The following is a 24,296-nucleotide window of genomic DNA, read 5'->3' on the forward strand; positions in this document are numbered from 1 at the left end:
TCTGAAAGGAGGGAACCTTAATTGAGAAAATGCCTTCACAAGACCCAGCAGTAAGGCATTTTCTTAATCAGTTATTAATAGCAGGAGGCCCAGCCCACTGTGGGCAGTTCCATTTCTAGGCTGGTGGTCTTGGGTTCCATAAGAAAGCAGAATGAGCAAACTATGGGAAGCAAACCAGTAAGCAGTGTTCCTCCGTGGCCTCTGCATCAGCTCCTGCCTTCAGGACTTTGTTGTGTCTGTGTTTCTGTCCTGACTTCCTTCAGTAATGAACGGTAGTGTGGGGCATATAACTGAATAAACCCATTCCCCCAAGACTTGCTTTTGCCCATTGCGTTTTTTCGCAGCCTCAGAAACCCTAACTAAGACACCCTTGTAACGTTCACACATTCCTGTTAGGTTGGGCTTCTGTTCCTTCCCTGACATCTTTGCTCCCTTTCCAACCCAGCTTGAATCCAGTCCCTTCAGGAAACTTCTCAGACAATCCTAGCCGGGATTTCCGCCTGGGCTCTGTTACAGCATCGTTTCTGAATTGTGTCTCAGCTCCTTGGTTCACCTTATCCAGGTCTCTGTGTCAGTGGCTGTTCAATGACCTGAATTCAGGTCCTCCTGACTATCCTGAAAGCACTGCACCATCTCCCAACCCTCAAATACTGCACAATTGTTTTGAACAGTTAATTGATAAATCAACTCAAACTGATTCTTGCCACCTACTACAATTCAGACCCTGGGGTAGAGATCCTGTATCAATAAGCCCATTGTAATCTGGTCGTGGTGGTGTACAGCTTTAAACCCAGCACTGAGTAAGCAGAGGGAAACACATCTCTGTGAGTTCAAAATCAGCTTGATGTACGTACTGAGTTCCAGGCCAGCAAAGGCTACATTATAAGAAAACAAAAATTAAATAAGCCAAATATTACCCCCAGTGGAGATCCCAGGAGCCCCCTGTGGCAGTGTGAAACATTTTTGGCATGCCTCAGAAGCTGGGAAAGGGACAGTGCAGAATAGGCGAGGAGGGTGGACATGTTTCACAGAGACCTGGTGCTGACATGGAGGAAGGCGAGTCAGAGATGCATATTAGGGCAACCAGAGACTAGGCCTGCAGGCAAGAAAGAAGTGAGTGTCACTGAGGCTCTTGTGAAGAGGTCAGTGCCTAAGTGGGAAAGCATTCTGAATGACCGTGAGGGCCACACAAGCTCTGATGGGTGTATGCCTGGCACCTTTGCAAAAGGAAGCTGGAGGTCAGAGGCCCATGAGAAGGTGTGTGGGTGGGTGACTGTTCCCATGATCACATCCCACCCCAGACATTTCATGGTGAATTGTGTCTTACTGTCTCTTTTTTATAGGCAACACAACTGAGGGTCAGGAAACTCTGGCCAACAAGAGTTTCTGGGTTGGTTCTGGGATAGTCCCCGTTTAAGTATACCACCTTCCTGGGACACCAAAACAAGCTAAGGAACTTTCTCAAGGGCTGTTTTTGGCTCAGTAACCAGTCAAGTTGAAGGTTGCCGTATGGGTCTGGCTGAAGGAGCATTACAAGGCACCCCTTCCAGGCAAACAAAGACTCTGAAATGGACCTTGGATGGGGAGGGAGGAAGAGACAGTTCTAGAGACAATGGCATTTTGTCACTCAATAAATACACACACACACACACACACACACACACACACACACACACACACCAATCTTATGAAAAAAGTATTTGGAGATGGATGCTCAAATCTTTTTTTTTTTTCCTTAAGGCTCCATTTGGCTTAAAGAAGCAACAAGATATAAAATCGGCAAAGGTATTAAGGGAGCAACCACTGAGCCACAACGGGTATGTGTCCATTATTTTCATGTCTATGCTATTAGAAGTTTAAGCATAAAATAAAGCACACACGGCTCAAAGTGAAATCACAAGCGTTTAGTTTACAACGTTAAGGCTTTACGCTTTTATGTTGGCAAACCTCCACTTTACAGCATGGGCTTGAGCGTCTTCATTTCTGGGGACATCATTTAGGAAGCACGGCATTGTGTGGAAACTCTGAGTTTAATGCTTGTGTGAGTCGAGGGTCCCATGCCTGTTCTTCACCTGGGCTTGTCTTTAGGCTGATTTTTCACAGAACTCAGAGCATGTGTGGCCATTCTCTGGGTATTCCTACCTCTCACGCAGCCACCAACGGTCTCATCTGCACCCCGTGCTGCGATCCATCAAATATCCTTGCAGTCCCTCCCTCTGACTCCCAGCACTGAACATCGGTGCTTTATTTCTCGCAGAGACACCAGTGCAATGGAACAATTAATGATGTCAGCTTGCTGGCATCACTTATGAAATATCTTCTGTTATGGACACTCTTGGAGGTAGAACCAGAAAAGGGCGCACACATGTGCCTTTTCTCAATAAGCTACAGAAAGAGAATTGGTCTTTTGATAAATGCTTTCTGGGAGTTGTCTTTAAGGGGCTAATTTTTCAATCTTAAAGAGAGAATGAGAAGAAAGAAAAGAGCGTTTCAGTGTTCCAGGTAACTAATGACCTAAGCGGAAGTAAGGAGATAATTTGATAAATACTGTTGGGCATTGATGAAGCCATGTGCATCTGCTTCTAGTAGGAACTTAGCCACCTCCCTGATTAGTAGCAAAGGTATTTTCTTCTGGAAGATTGGACTATTTTTGAATTCTACTGATTGCACTAAATTGAATGCCATATTATGAAATCCATTTCAACTTTTATGGACATCCCTGCCTCCTCCAGGGGCTTCTTTAGGCATTTGGTTTATTGGGGAAGAGTCATTTATTCCCTGCAACGATGCCCACGGTGCTGGCACATAACGGCAAAGAAAATAAGCCACAAAATTCAAGTTCTTATTGCAGAACAGCGTCGACTTACATGGTTTTCTTAAAATAATGGAAAATGTTAGAATATGACATCCTGGGGAAAGCCAGGGGACTCTTGCGTAACTAATCAAAATGTCGCCATCCCCGAAACACAGTAGTAATGTGACCTTTGCCTCCTGCTTTACAAGGAAGGCATCCTTCGGAAAAGGCAGAGGTTCCGGATGAGGATTTCAGGCTGGCAGAAGCTCTCAGGGAGAGAATGACACCCGGAAAAACAGAGCCTCCAACCTCAGGCCACCATCACCTCCCAACCATCATCCTTAGCTGACAAGAGCCAGGCTCCTTTAGGATTCTAAAAAACATCCCTTTGTGAACACTTTTGTTAACATCCGCATGCCGGTTTCCCGGATTCGAACCCTCAGCTGAGTATAGCACACAGGGAATAATTCCTCAAAATATCATACAGCAATCCAAGCAGTAAATATACCTCACTGTAGACCCACACAATCTCTAGTCACCTCCCCAGTCCGTCATCCCATACTTGCCCTGCCTGATGTGTGTTGATTGATGCAGTGGATCTTGATGTTAGCATCCTGTTTTAGAAGTGTTCTGACATTATCTGTTTGGAAGTTTGATGCCTGGTTTAAAACTCCTGGTACCTCTTAGCCTGTACAGTATGTAGTAATCACAGGATCGGTTTCCACTGATGCCAGATGCAGCCTTGAGTCGAATGAATTCCGATGGCTTCGTTGTTAAGCGGTAATTCTTGCTGTGGCTAATAAGGTTAGCACGAGCCCACTCCTTCCTTCTCCAGCAGCCTACTATCAGTCACCAGATGCCTTCAGCTCTAGAATATGTATGAAGCCACAAACAATCAAGAAAACTTAAATGGGAACAAAATTTGAAACTGCGAGGATCTGAAAGATACAAGTTAATACATGTCTGACCATTCAGAATGACTGCACGTATCCAAAAGCCTGTGATGGCTATCTTGTTCGTTTCTTAGGATATTCAGTTTCCATGCATAATGGGAAAGGATGCTAAATCTAAATCGCCCTTTTCATTACTAGAATCTTGAGAATCTACACATCTGGTCAACTCTCAGACTGGGGAATTAGTCCACAGAATTTCTGGCAGGGGGAGGCCAGAAAAACAGCAAGACTAATGATTCCACAGTCACCTTTAAATTCATATTTAGACTTCTTCTAATCTATTTTTATCTTGCGTGTGTGGGTAGATGCCGAAGCAAGCACTCAGTTACTATTTCTAGCTTGTTAATAATCAAGTAATATTTTCCCAGTCCTTGACATTCTCATTTGTTGCAAATGAAAATCGTATTTGCAAGATGCAACACTTTCTGGGAAACCAGACCTGCGATTTCCTTCTCCGAGCAAGAAAGACACGTTTTTAATCAGCAGTCAACTCTGCACTCTTTGGAGTTGGTTTAAACTAAGTCAGCAACTCTGATTCTTTTATTTGAAGAACAAATAGCAGGGTAAAATTCCTAAGCCTTAGCAATACACCATCATAGCTTGCCACCAAAAGATTTCAAATTCTTCAACTCAAAAATGCTAACAGTCTTCTCCCTCCCTCCCTCCCTCCCTCCCTCCCTCCCTCCCTCCCTCCCTCCATCCCTTTCTTCCTCGCTCCCTCCTTCCTTCCTTCCTTCCTTCCTTCCTTCCTTTCTTTCTCTCTCATCTCCCTTTCCCCTGATCTCCTTCCCTCCCTTTCTCCCTCTCTCCTACCTTCCTTCCTTCCCTGTATCCAAACCTGTAGTTTTGGGAACTGAGAATACTCTCAGAAATATTGATATTTGGAGATCAACAACTTGTAAGTCCTAGTTTTGTGATCTGTAAGCTGGGTAGCTTTGGAGCCTTCAGTCTCACTTTGCTTACCTGTAAAATGGGTGTTATCTCCCTCAACTATCAAGTTTGAGAGATTTTAAAAGATAACTCTAAAAAAAAAAAAAACCACACAAAACACAGTGTCTATGCTTTATGTGCCTTGGATGGGAAGACACATATGTAATGGAAATCCTTCATTATTTGAAACTTTGGGTTACAAATGACAAGAAACAGAGACCAGAATACACAGTGGAACTACTCAGCCCTATGGGGCTTCCTCACTAGAAAGACATTCAGTGACATGGCTGTGGATATGTTTTAGTAGTAAAATGAGTGCTTATCATGTGTGAGGTCCTGAATCCCACCTCATCAACAAAATAGATGAATGGAAAAAAGTAAATAAATAGGTGGATGGATGGGTGGGTGGGTGGTTAATATATGGATGGAGATAAAAAGATAAATTGTGATAACTGGGTAGATGAGAAGATACATGGATGGAAAAAAGGAAGGATAGATGAATAGGTGAATGGATGATTGATAGATGAAAATGAATAATAATTGAATTGGTGAATAGATAGACAGATGGGTGGATACATGGTACGTGGATGGATAATAGATGATAGATGGTAGGTGGATAGATGGATGATGGATCTATGCGTAGATGATATAAAAGTGGATAGGTGGCAGATGGATAGATGATAAATGTAGGTAATTTGATAGATGGCAAATGAATGATGGATCTATAGGTAGGTGGTAAGTGGATACGAATAGATGATAGATAACCAGATAGATAGATAGATAGACAGACAGACATATAGATAGAAGCTCTAGGATCACATGTTTCTTGCTTTGTGCCCAATATAAATAGGAATCTTTATAATAATGTTATATCCATCCAAGCAAAAAATCTCCACGTGTTGCTGCTGGCTGATGAAATATTTTACCATGTACAAACCTAGTTGAATTTGTGGGTGAGTCACACATGTTCCTGGTGAGGCTCAGTAAATGTCAGTTCTCATCTGTAGCTCCTACATACCCAAAGGCTGGATGTCAACTGTGTGATCTTGGCCAGTCACTGGACCACTCTGCTATTTTCATTCATAGAATTTTAATAATGCTACCTACTTCTGTAAGGATTACAGAAGACCTTGACCACAAAGCATGGTCAAGGGACTGCCACTCGATAAGTCATTGATAAATTCCAACTATTCATAATTTCTATGGATCCTGTATTTCAAATTCCTTACTAATTTAATAAATCCCCAATAAATGCACTTATTGAGATTAATTTACAAGACAAAGAGGCAAAGCATGTATTTGTCAATGATTTGATTGGCCTTTGTGGTTAGAACAGGCAGAGGGTAGCATCCAGATCCCCTGTCAACAGATCATGGAAGCCCCATGGCAGGTACATCTGTCTACATTCTGATGGATTGCCTGGGGAAGGCTGTGGGAAGCAAAGTGCCCCTCAGCCTCAATCTCCTGCTTAGGCCTGACTCACTGGGGGATCAACTTCTGTCCAGACTGAAAGGATGGCATGTGAGTCTGAGGTGCTTAGCACACAGTGCTCAAGAAATGCCCACAGTGGCAGCACCCGACTCAGAGGACCAGCCTACTCATGCAGAACCTTCCCAAATCATCCTTCCTGTTTCCCTTATCAGACCTTTGCTCTTGGTCACTTAATGGTTGGAATCACCTTGTGCTCCGACCTCCTCTGTGATGCTTGCCATGGTCATCCATGATGAGCCAACCAGAGGTAGGGGCATAAATCCGAAAGGATGGAATCTTGGCATACGGACGGAGAAAGCTAGCTTGGAGCTGTGGAAGGAAACGGGAAGGCTGGCAGAGCATAGGGTGAGAGGCAGAGCAGCCCTGGTTTGGGTCCTTCACTTGCCATAAGGAGCTATCTTTGCTCATTTTCTGGCCAGAGTTCTGGGGCTGGCCTGCTTTGGATCAGCGCCTTCCCTTGCACCAGCAAGGGTTCCTTATAGCTAACTTCATGTGGACCCTCTCCAGAGGTGGCTACCCTCAAGCTGCACAACTCGTAAACAAGAACGCTGTGTTTCCAGGGACTGTCATTTAGATAGATCAAGGGAGCATTCTTAGACCTCACCTGCTATTCTTGACTCTAGATGGAATGGGGCTTATCTCTCCTGCTCAGACTGTGGAGGAACAGCTGCCTGAATCATGCTCACCAATTCTGCCACAGTGCCCCCACCTGTACCTCATGTTATTCTTCTGCACCAAAGGCCCAGTGCACCAGGGCTAGACTGAAGAGGTTCTCCTCAAAGGGACTACAGCTACCTCTGCCGTTTCTATTCTGATGGCTGCAGCAGGGCCCTTGGCACAGCAGTTGGTTCTACCTTATTCTCATTTCTCCTCCCCAGTCAGAAACGAATGATGGGAAAGTCACAATCTCAGCATCCAAATCCCCATGCCTCCTGCTTTAATTTCCAAGTCACAAAATAACAGGTGCGGCCTGTCCCCAGAAGGCAGAGGGTGGGGGTTGAGAGGGGAGACCTACTTCCTCTTGGCACCCAGGTGCACACCCCTAGCATTTCACACCACTTAAAAGACTCTGCCCAATCTGCCAACAACGTGTTACAAACACAGCTCTTCCCGAAAATGGATCAAAAAACACTTTGTAATGAGTGTAGGAGCCAGTTTCAAAAGGGCTGTAGAATCGAACAAAATTCCCTTTTCTGGGTGTTTGACACTCAAATAGCTCAACACAGGATAAGAAAACTTCTCCCCAAATATTTCCACAGGCAGAAGCCGTTCTGTAAATAGGTTTACTCAATATATATATATATATATATATATATATATATATATATATATATATATATATATATATCTCCGAAGAGTTGTCTTTCGTTTGGGTGTTTACATAGCAGGTGCACATCCCTGGATATTCATTGCTCCACAGTTGGCATGCTTTAGAAGAAGAGCAATATGAGGTTTGGGATGACTTTCTGGCTGACAGTTACCAGGCAACTAGATCCAAATTCCACAATTAACAGGAATCCTCTATTTGTGTGTGTACATCTGCTTACTTGGGTTCCTCTTCTTCCATCAGTCCTCCAAGTCCCAGCTGTTTTGGGTTGGAGATATGGTGGAGAACACATCCACTGCACAGAGCTGAAAAGAGAGCTTGGAGAAGGAGGTCTGCCTCAGTGAGGGTCCCGAGTGCACACACACACATATCTCCAGGGAGATGCTCGCTGTTCCTCATAAAACGCGAATAGTTTCCTTATTGTACACCACTCCCCCATGAGCTCCACAGATCTGCAACATGTCTCCTTAAGTGTGCCTCAGACCTGCACCAACCAGGCCACTGAAGGAGTACAGTCTTGAAGGGGGTCTTTGGACGGCCTCCTTTCCACACAGGCAGAGCCCCCTCCCTTCATTTTCCACCCCAACCCAAGACTGATAGGCTTCCAGATGGCAGTAGAGGCTCCCGTGCGCTCCTGGGCAGAAGGACTTTTGTCTCTCTGTAGGACAGCATGGGCTAAGTAGCCCACCCTTGTACCCTGTGTGGCCCATCTGTCTGTACTTCTTGCTTACAACGATAGCCTGATGTCTGCAGCTGTGCCAAGAACCAACAGAAACCAGCATGAGGCAAGGGTGTAGCCAGAGGCAGATGGTACCCACTCTGGGCCTAATGGTCCTGTCCCTGTCTCAGGCTTCTCCCTAGTCTAGTATCTCTGGGCTCCAGGCTTCACCCGGGCCAGAGGCTCTGACTCCAAGAACACCAAGATGGAGAAAATCGATTGTATTAATCGAGAGCTCACCACTGAGATGCTTTTGTAAAAGCGGCCCGCATGTAAAACACTTCAAGTGGGGGAGCTTTTAGCATGTTTCTCTTTACACGACCACTGCACGCTTGTCCAGAGTTCGGGGCTTTCAAATCACATAAGGTTTTTATGTGATCGTTATAAAATCCCTTCATTTCCCAAAGGCAGGGTAGTAAGGATTAAGCTTGACTACAGAAGACAGCTTTGTTGTAAATGGTCTCTAATGTCACAGAAGAGCTTGGGAAGAGAGGCTTATTAAACAAATTTCGTGGGTTACAAATCATTAGAAGCAATCACCCACCGTGTCAAGTTCATTTGCTTAACCTGAAAGGTATCCATTTGGATGCTTAGAGGAGCTATGCAAATCGACATGGTTCCTGGTGCCCTCAGGAGAGCTGGCTGATGTGAAAGAAAACCCAGGGAGTCCCTTGAAGAACTCAGGCTAGCCTGCAGCACAACTTCTTATGGTTTTCTCCGGCCTTCTGTAAAACAAACAACAAACACACACATACAAACACAAACACAACAACCGAACTCACTCACGGGGATGTGGGCCCAGAGGAGAAGAAGAGAATCGTTTAATCTGAAGACAGCAAACTCCATAGGAGTTTCATCCATGCGGGCTCATCCATCCTCCAGAGAAGTCAAGGGTGGCTCTCTCTGTGAAAGGCCTGGCAGGAAACCTGCTCCCAGACTGCCTTACCTAGGGTGTCTTCCGCACTGTTCTTCGCACCAGGCCACTGCCCCATATAGAGCAGTCTGTGTCTATTGGATTGGACAGGCAGTTGGTGAGGACCCCTGAGCCTAGGGACTCAGTTGTGAATGTTTTGCTTAGCTTTATGACTTCACAAAGGAAGGGGAAGAGCTTGCCGCAGCCAGGACAGGTGACTGGGTTTTAGTTCGGGTCATGGAAGAATCCAGGAAGTAGGCCAGTATCCTTTCCTTCCACAGGCCCGGCCCTTGGTCGGAGGACACTGTCTTCTTCCGCTTGCCTCTCGCTTCCTGATCCTGAACAGTGCTTACCTCCTTCCAAGCGAGGAGCACTGAGTTCTGCTAGAAGAGTTACATGCATGGTCTATGACCCGCTCTGGGTGACAGCGCTGTCCTCAGTCTCCCTTGCTCACTCTATTCAATGCTACCTAAGCCACTTCGGTGGTCTTGGCGGTTATAGAGACCGTTCCATCCCACAGGAGGAAGGGCAGAGTTCAGATGACAGTACCAGACTTCATTTCCTCCTTCTTCCCCCGACCCAGCAATGCTCAGATACGGGTTGAATCTGACTGGGCCCCACAGGCTCATGCACTGGGTGCGGTTTGTCAGCTGATAGGCCTTTGAGAAGTGATTGCATTCGGAGGGCTCTGATTTAATCAGGATCATTTCTTGATAGATTAATATTTTTCCTTTTAGTCTTTTGTGTGTGTGTGTGTGCATGTGTGTGTGTGTGTGTGTGTGTGTGTGTGTGTATGTGCATGCGTGCGCGTGCGTATATACTATTTCACATGTGTGGAGGTCAGATAACAATCTGCAAGAGTTGGTTTTCTCCCTCCTCTTGTCCTTGCTCTCTTCTTCTCCCTTCCTGTCCAACCTGAGGTGAGGTGTTACTTCATCTACCTTGTCACATCCTCCGGTCTCATCACAGCCTAGAAAGAACAAGGCCAGCCTACAGTGGACTGAAGCTGTGAGCCAGAAACAGTAGCTCCTCCCTTTGTTTTTCTCAGATACTTGTCACAGCAATGAAAAAAAAATCTGACTGGCCACTCTCAGAAATTCATACTAAAATATAATCCAGAACTTATTTATTTATTTAGATTTATTTACTTTTTAATTTATTTTATGTGTATGGGTGTTTCGCCTACATATGTCTGTGTATCCTGTGTATGCCTTGTGCCTACAGAGGCCAGAAGAAGGCATTGGATCCCCTGGGACTGAAGTTACAGCAGCTGTAAGCTGTCCTGTGGGTGCTGGGAATTGAACCCAGGACTTCTGGAAGAGATAGCCAGTGTTCTTTTTTGTTTGCTTGTTTCTGTTTATTCTGTTTAGTGTTGCTCTTTTTCTAAAAATTTAAAATAATGCTTTCTTGTAGAACTTTAAGATATGAATTTTTATCCTAAAAGAAAATCAATCTATCACTTTCTTAAGAAGATTAGCTCATCTTTGTACATTAGTTGTGGAGAATAATCTTGTCTTAATATTAATCTTTTATCTTAGATATTTTTATTTCACTCTCGTATATTACATTCCAATTGCAGTTTTCCCCTCCCTCCTTGCCCCAGTCCCTCCCTCCTAGCCACTCCTCCAATTTTCTTCAGAAAATGGCAGGCCCCTCATGGATAGCAACCAAACAGTGCATATCAAGTTGCAGTAAGACTAGGCATCTACCCTCATGTTAGAACCGGAAGAGGGAACCTAGTGGGAGGAAAAGGGTCCCAAAAGCAGCTAGAAGAGCTAGAGACAGCCTCCAATTCCACTGCTAGGAGTCCCACCAGAACATAAGCTGGACAAATGTAACATGTACACACAGGGCCTACGCCAGACCCATGTAGGCTCCCTGACTTCAGTTCAGTCTCTGCGCGGCCCCACAAGCTCAGGTTAGTTGGTTCTGTGGGTTTTCTTTGGTGTCCTTGACTCCCATGGCTCCTACAATTCTTCCTCCTTGTCTTTGGCAGGATTTCCTGAGTCCCGCCTAATGTTTGGCTGTGGGTCTCTGCATCTGTTTCCACCAGTTTCTGGGTGAAGCGTCTCTGATGATGATTATGTTAGGCTCCTGTGTATGACGACAGCAGAATATCATCAGGGATCATTTTACTGACTTCTTTTCTCTTTTCTTTTTCTTTCTTTCTTTTTTTTAAATTTTCCCTTTTGGTCAGTTCTCTTTGGTTCTATTCTGGGTCTCTGGGTTATCCACCTTCTGGGTCTTGACCCCTCCAGGCAGTGCCAGGGATTGGTTCCCTCTTGTGGCATGGGTCTCAATCACTGGTTAGTCACTCCAGTAATTTCTGGAACACCTTCACCCCAGTGCATGTCGTAGGCAGGGCAAATTATAGGTTGAAGGTTATGTGGCTAGGTTGGGGTCCCAATCCCTTCACTGGAAGTCTTGCCTTATCTAGTGTTCTTCACTTCGGAGCCATGGCTCCAGTTCTGCAAACCAGAGAGTTTCTGCTTCAGAGTGCACTTGCTGGGGTCTCAACAGGAAGTCTGATTTAATCTTAGCATTTCTCACTTTCAGTTTTCAAATAAGGCCACATTCTGAGGTATAGAGGGAGACTTCCGGCAAGGCTTTCCTGGTGGACACAATTCAATTCCTGTCACCTCACATCGGCGCTAGATAGCCACACTAGCTGAACTGCGACTGAACCATTCTGGGTACAAGTGCCAAGAAGAACTAAAAAGACAGCCCTGGCCCAGCCCACCGGTACAGGCCCAGTTGGGCAGTGACTTGGATTCCTAGTGCGCTTAGTGCTTCCACTGTGCACTGTGTCTAAGGAGGTAAACTGGGACAAGGGGTAGTGAGGTGAGAAGGTGCAGCCCGGCTCCAGAGGGCTAGTGTGCGTGTGAATTCTAGGATGGGCTAAGAACCGGTTTCAGGTCTGGGAGAAGCCTGATCAGAGAATAGGAACCCAGAGAAGAGGCAGAGAGCTGCAGCCCGGAGACTCCCACTGGGCACGCTCTGCCAGCGAAGAGCCCGCCCTTTACTCTCCGCCCCTCTTCCGGCAGCTCCCGGACACGCCCCCGCACGCAAGGCTTGCCTTACACCCTCGGACAACAGCCCCAGCAACTCAACGCCAGCGGTAACTTGACTCCGCCCCGCGCGCACCAGGCCTCGCCCCGCGCACCAGGCCCCGCCCCTAGCCCCTACTTGCCGGCCAGCCCGCGCTTCTCAGTGCCAGAGCCAGGCGTCAGGCCACCCTGTGTACCGTCTAAGTTGCTGAGTGTCTGCACAGTTTTCAAGCTGGTGAGTTGCGGGGCCCTCCCTGGATAGAGCGGAGAGGCAGTCTCGGCCCTGAGTTGTCCTAAGGGCTCCTTCCTTTCTCCAGGACTGCAGCCTCTCCTGTACAGGCTGCACCGAGAATGCCCTGCTTTCCCTGGACTTGGGGTACTTGGGCCAGTCTACCTGGTAACTGTGTCTCCTGCCACACCTCCAGAAGCCGAACACTTTTCAAGCCTCTGCTGGAGCCCTGCAGATCTTCTGACCATCCTCTTTCCCTTTACTGCTGACTAGGGCAAGGGGGTCCACTTCACCTTTCTTTCAGGAAGCTTCCAGAAGTACCTGCTCAGATCCTCTTGCGGCAGGCCCATGCTTCTCACAGCTCCTTCTTTCTTGAGAATAGGGGGAAATAACCAAGTCCCAGAGTCCTGCAACAACATGGCTAGTGATTGGCACATCTGCGCAAACCTCATCCTTAAAAGACTTGAGTCATATAGCCAGGTACAGTAACAGTACTGAGACTCCAAGTCATGTATTCCTCACCCAGTGGGTCGTGGTCATCGTTCTGTGAGTTTTACTCCTAGCTGCCTCATCTAGAAACTGATTGTGTGTTCTAAGAAGCAAGGTTTGAGTGTGTGTGTGTACATACCTGTGTACACACAGCTTGTGATTGGCTGGAGCATCCTTAGATACAAGAAGTAGCTCGTGCAAAGGGCATAATAAAACGCACAGTTTCTGTTAGACAGACGTGCAGTCTCTGTTACACCAACCTGCTCTTCATCTCTCCCTGACTGATGGTTCCCATGTGTGGGCTTTTGTTAACTCCATGTGTCTCTTGATGGCTGCATCACTTGTGATGAGATGCCTGCTTGTGGTCAGTGTCCTGTCAGCTGGGGCATGTTATCTGAGCATCTGCCTGAGAGTGGCCTGCCTGAGGCATCATCCCTTCCTGAGCACTCTCTGGGTTTTGACTTGGAATTTGGCAGCGAAGTAGAGCCTTACCTTCTGAGGTCTGAGGAACCAAGCCACAGGGACTCTGGGTTTATGCTGAAGGTACTTTTCTATGAGAGTATTTTTTACCCCATTGGGGAAAACAAAATCCATCACAATGTGGGTTTGATTAATGTGTGACATGGATTTGAAGAAGTTTCTGCTGTTCCTGAAGTTTAAGAAACAGAGCCCCAGGTGTACTGGTAAGGCAGCTGTGTCTTAGACATCAGCCTTCTTTCTCTGGAGAGCAAAAGGCACCAGTCTCTGGGCCCTGTTCTAGCTCAGGGGACTGCATCCGGGCCGGTCTCTACTCTCTCGCCTTGCTGGGCCTACCTTCACAGGTGTGTCATTGACTTACTCTTCTTCTGCGATAAAACTCTATGCACATGGGAGGGAAGGGTTTATTTGGCCTACCTGTCCTGATGACAGTCCACCATGAAAGGAAGCCAGGGCAGGAACTCAAGGGCAAGAACCTGGAGGCAGGAACTGAAGCTGAGACCATGGTGGAATGTTGTTTACTGGCTTGCTTTTTATGACTTGCTCAGGCTGATGGCTCATATACCCAAGGACCATGTGCCCAGGGTATCCATAGTGGGCTGGGCCTTTCCACACTAGTCATTAGTGGAGACAATACGGCAGAGTTGTGCCCACCGGCCAATCTGATGGAGGAGTTCTATCAGTTAAAGTCCTCCCCTCCTCCTAGATGACCTGAGCTTGTATCAAGATGACAAACAAACAAACAAACAAACAACAACAACAAACTGACCAGTAAAGTCATTCAAGGTCTCCTTTTCCTTGATGCAGGGATACAGGGACAGGGAGGACACCAGAATGGCCTCCCTTCCTTCTTTCCCAGGATCTTTTACAAAGCTGAGTGTGGTGGCTCAAGCTTGAGAGGCTGAGTCAGGAGAATTGCCAGGAATTAAAGACCAGTTTGGGCTACACAGTTAGTTGTTCTAGGCTACGTTGAGACAGAGTGAAACTCTTATGTCTCCAAAATACAACCAGCCAACCAACCAAACATCCCAATTAAGTTTCTTTAATTGTTCTTATTTTACAGAGTACAAACATGTAGGATCCACCGCTCACAGCATCAACACCAGCTCCTTGTCAGTGCCTTTCTCAGATGTTCAGTCTGGTTTTGATAGGAAGCAATGAAAGTATAACTAACTTGTCTGGATTCCGTTTCCTCCTTGTCACAGGACTAGTCACATACTCCTCTTCTTGGGTATGACTACCTCTCCCACATTTTACATATCTGACACCCCCCAATAGCCTCACCCAATAGCACAGTGAACCATGCTACAGACGACTCAGATGGCATCCAACCTTTTGACATGTATGACATGTTGTCTATAAAGTTCACACTTGAAAATCGTGCAGTTGAGTTACAAAAAGAAAAGAAAAGGAAAAACCCACAAAAAACTTAGAATATTTTAATAAGTTTGTAATTTTTTGTTGGGCTACATTCGTAGCTGTCCTCAGCCCCATGTGGCCCATGGGACACAGGTTGGATGGGCCTGCTTAAGTCTGTGACTTCTCTTGGCTGGAAGTATCACAGACCATTAGCCCTGAAAAAGATAAACATTCAAAGCACACATGGCATCTACTAAGTCTACAAACAGTTGTCACATGTCCACAAACAGGCTCACACATCATTGTGACCCTGCAAATGACCCACCCCGGTATAAAGTCCCCACTGTAGAGCTACTTTCCCCCCAGGCTTTTGGCTTCTGGTTGGGTCTGTATCTCAGACTCTGTAAAATCCTGGCTTGGCTGCTACCACGGCTGTGCCTGTCCCTCTTTTGGTGAGTGGCTGGCTTTGCTGAAGTGCTTACTGAAGGCATTAATGTCTGACTGCAGACTGTTATTTAAATAAAACCTAAAGGTTCAAATCAGAGACTTAGAGACCAACATTCTACAGTGCAGAGTGTGGCCTCTGTCAGCCTGTCCACAAATACTGATAAACAAACTGGTCTACACCAGTTCTGGATCTGAAGTGAAAGCGACAGGATTTGTCTGAAAGGGAGTAAGTTAGAGCCTTGCCGGAGGCTGGCTCTGCCATGATTGACAGGATGGATTTTCTTACTCAGTTTGCCGTGGAGGCCTGGCCTGGGCATAGATGGATAGGAGTTGGAGACTCAGCACTGTGGCCTGAATATGGTGTGTTGTGTGTCCTTGTTGTTTGACTGCTGGGTCATGGCACCAGTCAAGCTTTCTGACAAAAATTAGCAGTAATAAAGGGCTCACTGAAGGAGGGCTGTGTGGTTTGGAGGAAAACCACATGATGAAAATGTGGAGCATAAGTAATGAGTGGCTTACTACTTCCTGTAGCTGTTAAAATGATTTGCCTTAAGAAAGGGACTAAATCCTTTGGCGACCTTCTGTGACCTTAAAGGAATCAGTGCCTTAGTAGATGGGGTTTCCATGTGGAGGGGTCACAGGTTGGGTCTACCAGGATGCCAGGCATCCCGGCATCCCTGGGTTAGGCTAGCCTCCTTGCTCCAGAGTCTGTCCTAGCAAAGTAACCAAATAGACAGCCTGTCCCCAGGGGCCACGGACACAATGGTGACACTCTTATTGATGGCTGAAACTTGTTTTCTGCACTCCCAGCTGTAGTGGACTCATCTTGGGCTGCAGCGTACAAGTAGGACCAGTTAAAGAAAATTCTATAGAAACATCTTCCAGCTTTTATTTGTTGTCATGTATAACCACAAAAGGAACAGTGAGAGAGCGATAAATGCCTGGTGCGTCCACTCGGCTACTAAAATTTTCCTGTTAGAATAATTTCCTACCCATAACACTTGTGAAGTCAGCTCTGCATCCAGTCCAGCTCTGGGGCCCATTCCCAGAAGTCCGAGGGTGACACCAAATGCGCAGTCCACCAATGGTGTGGCTCGTAAAAGCAGGCACTTGTTAAATCTATTTGTTTTTATTATAGACATCGATCTGCCAGTTGCAATAATGCATTTATGGACATTTTTCTGCAAGCACAGCGCTGGTGGCAGTTTTTACTGACAAATTGAGTCGTATGGATAGTAGTTCAAAGCACTCTTAGCCTATTGGCAGATTGGGTGATCCCAGCACTGGATTTCAGTAGTGCCTTGGTGGGTGAGGAGAGAGAATGGCTCTGGAATGGAGTAGGAGCCAGGACTTGAGTCATGGGGGTGTTGGGTAGATGGAGAGATGGGCTAAAGAGGAGACAGTTATTTCTCATTCATAAGCCTCTCTGAATTATAACCCAGACAAAAGGTGGGGAGCTAGGAATGTCACCTTTAGATTGGTCTGCTGTTGGTCCAGTTGGCCAGGTCTGTCTGACACGGACTCCAGCGAGGCTGGATGTGACAACCTGTTTCTCTCCATGAGTGAGTGGTGTTCATGGGCTGCCTCAAAGGTGCTCTGAACTCTGTTGCTTTCAGAACTTCCGAGAGCCCTGGTTCCCAAGGTGGGTTATAGAGTCCCATGGCAGGAGTCTGGGATCTAAGCCTGGGGACTGGAGGACATATGCAGTTCTGTAGGCTCCTAGAGGGCTCTGGTTGCTTTGGTGAGCCCTTGTGCCCATCCGTAGGGTAACACGGAAAGGAGAACGTTTCAGCTCAGAGCAACACTGAAGTCCTCATCTGACTAGATCTATCCATGCTTGGCAGAAGTGGTGCAGGCTTATGGATACGTTTTCAACTCTTTAGAGACACGTTTCTGTCTTCAGCATGCAAACCCAACATGTTATCATCACATTATAACTCTTGGTTTTGTGGTTCTGACAGCAGATGCAGATGTGACCAGAACCCTGGCATTAGCTTTATGTGCAAGTGTGAAGGACTAGCACGCATGGCTTGCCTCCCTCCTCAGCGGCCTTCTGAGTAGGATGCTCTGCTTTTCTTCTTCTGAGTAGAAGTAGCGTCTCTCAGGTGAGGGCCAACTTTCAAATACAAGCCCAAATAGGGTGTGTGTGTGTGTGTGTGTGTGTGTGTGTGTGTGTGTGTGTGTGTGTGTGTGTGTGTGTAGCTGATAGGGGTTTTTATAGCAAGTGCTAGGGCCATGTGTGCAAAGAGCAATAGTGTGATGTTGATGGAGTCAGATACTGGGTGAAATGGGCAGCTGCTAACCACCTCACTCCTGAGCCTCCTCGTCTGCTGGATGAAAATGATTGACTTATTCCATCTACCTGGGTAGGGAGCACAGGCAGTAATAAACGAATGCTTGTTTTTGTGTGTGTGTGTGTGTGTGTGTGTGTGTGTGTGTGTGTGTGTGTGTGTGTGTTTTATAAATAAAAAACACAGTGTGGATGGAAGCCTTCCTTTGAAACCACAGCCTCAGTTAAAAGCCTTATTCTCTTCCAGGTCAGCCAGCATGCACACTGCCCTTCAGTCTAGTCAGCATCCTAGTTTGCCGGCAGCCCAGTCAGCACGCTTGTTTCCTTCAGTGAGCCATCTTTGTTTCCTTCAACCCCAACTAAAACGTATACCACAGATTCACACACTCCCCACACACATACCAAGACCCCATCTAGGTTAGCAGCGCAGTGGTCACCTGCAAAGTCCCTGGAGACAAGATGGCTGCCATGACTTTGAGAAAGTTCACTCCAAGGCTTGGTCTGCTGGCAGCGGTGGGCTATGATAAAAGTGGCCTCTTGAGGGATCCTAGAGGCAAGGTTCTGGTGAGCTCCAAGTAGTGATAACAGTCGCTTTGGGATAACATCCGCTGACGGTCACAAAGCAGTGTTCCGTGGAGCAGAACTAGAGGCCTCAGGACCCCCTTCTCCATCATGTGAGAGACCAGCCTGTCTGTCTGGTGTCAAGTGTGGCTCCTCCGTGCTGAGGTGCTGGATATCTAAAGTTTCTTTTGTGGAGCTGGTTTGCTCTGCCGCCTGTTCTGATTTTTGTTACTGAGAGATCTCAAAGTGCTCGGCCTCATGATCCATCTGCTCAGGAGGCCAAGTTCTGCTGTGCCATGGGAGGATATCCTCATTACTGGTACCAGATGCAAGCGGCTTTGCTTCCTGTGTGCTCCTAATATGCTGCCAGTGCCAGCCAGCCCCAGGCTTGACATCTCTAGTCTGTTAGGGTGAAAGAATATCCTGAAGGACCAGACACTCAATCCCATATGACAACCCAGTCAGGCACCAGGAATGACACCAGCCTGTCCAGCCCCTTCCTGCCTGTGACTGCTCATGCCGTAGCATCAGGATAACCTAGGTCTGCTTGCTGTGAGTACCTGAAACCCCAGTACTCAGAAGGTGGAGGTAAGGGTCTATCCTTGGATATATAGAGAGTACAAAGGGGAACCTGGGTTACATGAAATCTTGTCTCAAAACCCCTTGGTGATGGTTAATTTTTTTTAAGTCGATGTCTCCCTGTGTAGTACTGGATCGCCTAGACTAACTGCTTATGTAGACCAGGCTGGCCTCTAACTCCCAGAGACCCTCATTCTCTGCCTCCCCAGTGCTGGGATTAAAGGTGTGCGCCACCACACCTGGTATGTGATGCTTAATCTTGACCGACAACTTCATGGACTTTAGAATCACATACCCCTGTTGGTGATGTCTGAGATGGCTTTTTAGGTTGAGCAGGGATGGGAAGGGAATGACATCATCCTTGGGCTGCCGTCCCAGACTGAGGGAAAAAGGAAAAAAATCAGTTGAGCACCAGCTTTCATTGCTCTGCCTCTTGACTGTGCATGCAGTGGGACCAGCCACCTCCTGCTCCTACCACTATGCCTTCCCCAGCACAGAGCACTGTGCCTCCTAGAACTAAGCCAAGACAAACTACCCGCTTTAACTTGCCTCTTGTCAGGTATTTGATGCACTGGTCCCACCCCCCAATATATCAGAGCTCTGCAGAAATTTCAGGGGGAGAGTGGGTCTTATTTGAGTGAATGTTGAAGGCATACTGTCTGTGTTGCTTTGCCTAGCCAGGGTGTCTAACCTCTTGACATGATGACATGATGTGTGGTTGAGCCGGTATTCAGAGCTATTTTATGGCTTTCCAACAAAAGGTTGGCCATGCTCTCTCCTAGATCATCTTATCAAATCCTCAGGATGAGCTCAAGAAGGATGAGCACACAGTGGCTTTCTTTTCTCTTTTTACGTGTGAGAAAACTGGGTTTAGCAGTACAGAGAGCATAAAGTAGAGGTGCTAACCCAGAATTGTAGGCTAACTTGGGGCAGGCCTCTCATCATTGTGTCCTGCTTTCTTGGCAATGTTTAGGCAGAGGAGGTGATGGAAGGCCTTTGCCGGGCACAGCAGGGCATCTACAAACACACGCGTGTATATTTCAATGAAGGCTTTCTGCCCAGTTTCACTGGGCATTGTCCTTGGTAGTGAGGAAAAACATTAATCTGGATCTGCTGTACCCGATGGTTCTCAGGACCCAGTGAGGAACGTGCAGCACTTTAGCTGTGCATGAGTGCAGTGCAGATGACATGACAAGACTCTGTCTCTATGTAGGTGCTTTGCTCTTTGTGATCCATCTCTGCCTCATACCCACCTGTTAGTGAGTGGAGTGAAATGCGTGTGTGTGTGTGTGTGTGTGTGTGTGTGTGTGTGTGTGTGTGTGTGTGTATGTAGAGTGGGAAGGGAAGGGTGCTATCCGTGGACCATCCACCCACCTTAACACATCTCTGCTGGACCCCTAGCATAATCCTCCTCAAAGTGTGTCTGGAGCAGCTGATGAGATTTCTTGTTGGTGGGATGTTGGGGCAAGGGTGGGATATTCCAGGTAGAACCCTAGAACATGAACTCTGGGGTGCATTTGGGGACCCGTCAGTAGGCAGTTAGTTTGGGAAGAGTATTGACATGGCTAACAAGGAGGCCTGGAGGAACAGTGGTGGGCCAACTCCAGGAAGGCCTGTCCGATGCTGAGGGTTGTGGGGATAACAGGCCACAGCTCTGATTCCAAGGAAGAGCACTTGCCTGGGTGTCATTCAGATGGGAAGAAAAGGAAGGTCAACACTGGAGTCTGGTGGTGAGGGATGGTGCCTGTGGAGGTCATGTGGGGTCTGGCGGTGAGGGATGGTACATGTGGAAGTCATGTGAGGTCTGGTGGTGAGGGTTGGTGCCTGTGGAGGTCAAGTGGGGTCTGGTGGTGAGGGGTGGTGCCTGTGGAGGTCATGTGGGGTCTGGTGGTGAGGGGTGGTGCCTGTGGAGGTCATGTAGGGTCTGGTGGTGAGGGGTGGTGCCTGTGGAGGTCATGTAGGGTCTGGTGGTGAGGGGTGGTGCCTGTGGAGGCCATGTGGGGTCTGGTGGTGAGGGGTGGTGCCTGTGGAGGTCATGTGGGGTCTGGTGGTGAGAGGTTGTGCCTGTGGAGGTCATGTGGGGTCTGGCAGTGAGGGGTGGTGTTTGTGGTGATGATGGGATTGGCCTTGTCAGCTGACTGAGAGGTACATGTAAGTAAGAGGAGAGACTAGTTGGAAAAGACTTCCACATGTAGGGTTGTTTTTCTTTATTTCTTTTTGTTCTTTTGTTTTGATTTTTGAGATAGGGCCTCATGTAGCCCTGGTTGGCCTGGAATTCAGCTTGTAGGCAAGGATGACCTTGAACTCCAGATCTTCCTGCCTCCACCCACCTTCCAAGGGATGGGAGTATAGGCAAGAACAATCTAGCCAGGGCCATTCTTCTTATTCTGGAAGGAGGAACTGTTTGATGTGTGTACTTTTATTTAATGTGGATTTTAAAGAAGCATGCAGTCTGCCTTGCCTGGCAGTTGGGCTCTGAGGCGGGGAGATTGCCTTATTTTAACTGCTCATTCAGGCATAGATATCAGCGGGGAGGAAAGCAGCTCATTAATAGGCACCTCCACCCCCAGCCTGAGCTCTGTGGGGGGCAACCTGTACTTCCTGTAGGTAGCCATGGAATCCTTAAATTCACACTGTCAAGTTTTAGGTGTACAGTCACATCAGAATGCAAATTAAAAATAGAGCTTGTGCTTGGCTTGCTTACATAAAGACCATGAAAAGCTCTCACTGGGTGGTAGATCCCTGTGGGGCTCCACTGGTGGTTCTCAATGTAGGGAGATACTCCCTGAGGGCTGGTGGGGTCATATGCCTCATTTCCAGTGCTGTAACAGAATACTGGAGACTGGGTAATGTGTGTGAGCAAAGAGCTTTGAGGTTCACGTGTTGGGGCTGGGATGTTGGATATCAGGGTTGCATCTGATTTAGGGCCTTTGTATTACCTCAACTCATGTTGTAAAGGAGAAGGCAGGCAGGCAGGCATCTGCAGGAGGGAGAGATTGAGGCTAAGTCCTGTGAGGAAGGTACTTTTGGCTCCATGAGGTTGTCTCTCACTGTCCAAAGCCTTCTTGTACTGCATAGTGGAGGAATTGTTCTAGCACATGGATTTTTGGGAGAAGATATAACAGGCTTATGCTACCTTTTGTCTTCAAGGGCTGTGTTCTTGCATGTCTGGGTACAGGGGCCTGGGTAGACGGGATGTATTTGTGTCATATGTGCTAATGAGGGCATCAGGAAGACCGTAGAGGATTTGGCTTTCACCGAAGGGTGTTAGTTAGTGGTGGAATATATTTGTGAAAGCTAGATTTTTGTTTTTGTGACCAAATACCCAAGAAAACGACTTAAGGGAACAGTTTATCGTGTTTTCAGAGGCCTCAGACCACAGTGAGTGACACCATTGTTTCTGGGCCTGTAACAGAGGTGGAGAATCATGGCCAAGACAGAGAGAAATGGGAGAGGGAGGGAGAGAAAGAGACAGGATAGAGTCAAGGTCATAGTGTCCTTCTAGGGTATGCCCTTAGTGACCTACTTCCAATGAGGCCCTTACTTCCAGTACAGCCATATTATAAACACATCAGTGGATGAATCCATTGATTAGGTCAAAGCCCTTAGCATCCAATCATGTCCCGGTGATTGGAACCACCAGCTGAGGACCAGGCCTTCAATACTTGAGTGTTATTATAGGGGACATTTCATATCCAAACCATCACAGTTTGAAGCAGCCCTTCCGAATGAATGGCGTCTGAGTTGAGATTTAAGCATGAGAGACAGAAGATCCGGAGAGAGGACCCCAGGGCAGGAACTGCAGTTGGGGAGCCGTGGGTGGTCAGGGTGTGTGTGTGTGTGTGTGTGTGTGTGTGTGTGTGTGTGTGTGTGTGTGTGAGAGAGAGAGATTGACACATGGCAGGGCAAGAGTGGTATGGAGGAGTTGGAGCCAACAGGCTTTACAGGCCTTGCCTGTCTATGTGGTAGATGCCAGAGCTCAGGGAAGGTCTCAGAAACAGAGATTGAGAGTCTCAGTGTTCCTAGATTGTCATCTAGTTAAGATAGTGGCAGCCATGACTCCGGTGCCTGTGTCAGATGACAGAGAATCAAATGAGCAAACTTGTCACATCCTTAGCACAGTTGCGGTAGGAGCTCTGTTCTGAGTGTGCTGCCGTTCTTGTTAGTAAGGCTTTTAGCACTCATGGGGAAGTTTCTAGAATAATGGGCAAAGAAAAGAAATGATATATTTCCAAAAGTTACTGAATTTAGCCAGCTATCCCAAGAAGACCCAGGTGTACTATTCTTTATTGTGCAGAAAAAAATTTGTTTCTGTCACCATTGTGTTAGCATCAGATTAAGCTGTCCAGTCAGATGGATGCAGGGCGTCCTGTGGCCTGCCCGCTGATTAACAGGCTCCCTGCGCCTCCTGCAGCTCATCTGTCTCTGGGCTGAGCAAGGCTCAGAGAACTGACTGGTAGCTGCTGGTGGGGACCGAGAGTCCCCTTGGGTCAAAGTCGGGACACTAGGGGAGGATGCTTCCACAGCGCTGCTTCTGACGGATGGCCTGAAAGTTTTCTTAGAAAGATGAGCAGGTGTAAACATGGGTAAATCTTGAGTTTAAGATTATCCTTTCTTGCGGGCCAGGTGAAGAGGACAGGCTCTGAGAGCTGCTGCCCTTCCTCGGATGTGGGGGCCAGACACAGGTAAATGGGGCTTTTGATAATAAAGTCGCTACATCCCAGGCACACTGGAGTTGCTGGGGGTGGTGAAGCATTCTTTCATTCCACAGCTCTCCCAGACAGGATTGCTATGACCCTGCCACTAGCTGAAGTGCCCTTGGCCATAGGGCTTAAAGACCTCCACCTGGCTCAGAGTGAGGCCGCCTTCTGGATGAAGTGTGACGAGGACCATACTGATCACTTTGTGCGTGAGCGTCTTGTGTGCACTTACAGTGGTCCAGGTGTCTCTGCACACTTGTGTGGAGACCAGAGGTCGGACACATGTGTTGTTCCTCAGGCACCTAGCACTTGTGATTTTGTTTGGTTGGTTTTCAAGACAGGGTCTCTCCCTGGCCTGGAGCTTGCCGAGTGGGCTGGGCTGGCCAGCTAGTAGTGACAGGGAATCTGTGTACCTCCACCTCCCTAGGGCTAGGATTACACATATCTGCCACGCCTGGCTTTTCAGTTGCATTCTGGGATTCAAACTTGGCCTCTCCAGCTTCATCACTTACTTGTTTGTTTATTTGTTCGGATGTTTCAATGTGTTGAAGGGCACGTGCCCGTGTGCTTCTAGACTCTGTCAGCCTGGCAGTTAACACTAGCCACCACAGGGATTTGCAACAGTAAGGTGGTGCTGTCTCAGGCTGCCCAGCGTGACTCAGTAAGGGTCATGTGTGGGAAACTATGTGTGTCAGCACCTTCAGGTCACCTCCGCCTGGCTCAGGATGAGGATTCCTGAGGAAGTAAGTGTTGTCAGGGTGCATGTAAGCTGTGGGGCCGTATAGACTGGTGTGCTGTGGGGCTTGGGGTCCTGTGAGCCTAGTTCTGTATGGGCCTTGGGGGGGTGTGTGCATCTTAAGGGCCTGTGAATCCAGGGTTCTGTGGACATAGGGGCTGTGGACTGTGTGGAGGTGAGTGGGCCTCGGTGTTGTGTGGTATGGAGGAGGGAGTCTGAAGGGAGAACATTGCTTTGTGCTGTAGCCTCACCGCAT

General features: G+C 47.5%; 1 protein-coding gene across 1 annotated transcript in view; it reads left to right on the forward strand.

The window, feature by feature from the left end:
• The first annotated feature begins 12,287 nt into the window (after nucleotides 1-12,287).
• Mgmt (O-6-methylguanine-DNA methyltransferase) overlaps nucleotides 12,288-24,296 on the forward strand; it is a 236,658-nt gene continuing 224,649 nt past the window's right edge. The window contains exon 1 of the mRNA XM_051145494.1: nucleotides 12,288-12,408. The gene's annotated coding sequence lies outside the window, so the exon portion shown is untranslated. The remainder of the gene's footprint in view (nucleotides 12,409-24,296) is intronic.

The sequence above is a fragment of the Acomys russatus genome, chromosome 5, assembly GCF_903995435.1.
Source record: "Acomys russatus chromosome 5, mAcoRus1.1, whole genome shotgun sequence".
Lineage (NCBI taxonomy): Eukaryota > Metazoa > Chordata > Mammalia > Rodentia > Muridae > Acomys > Acomys russatus.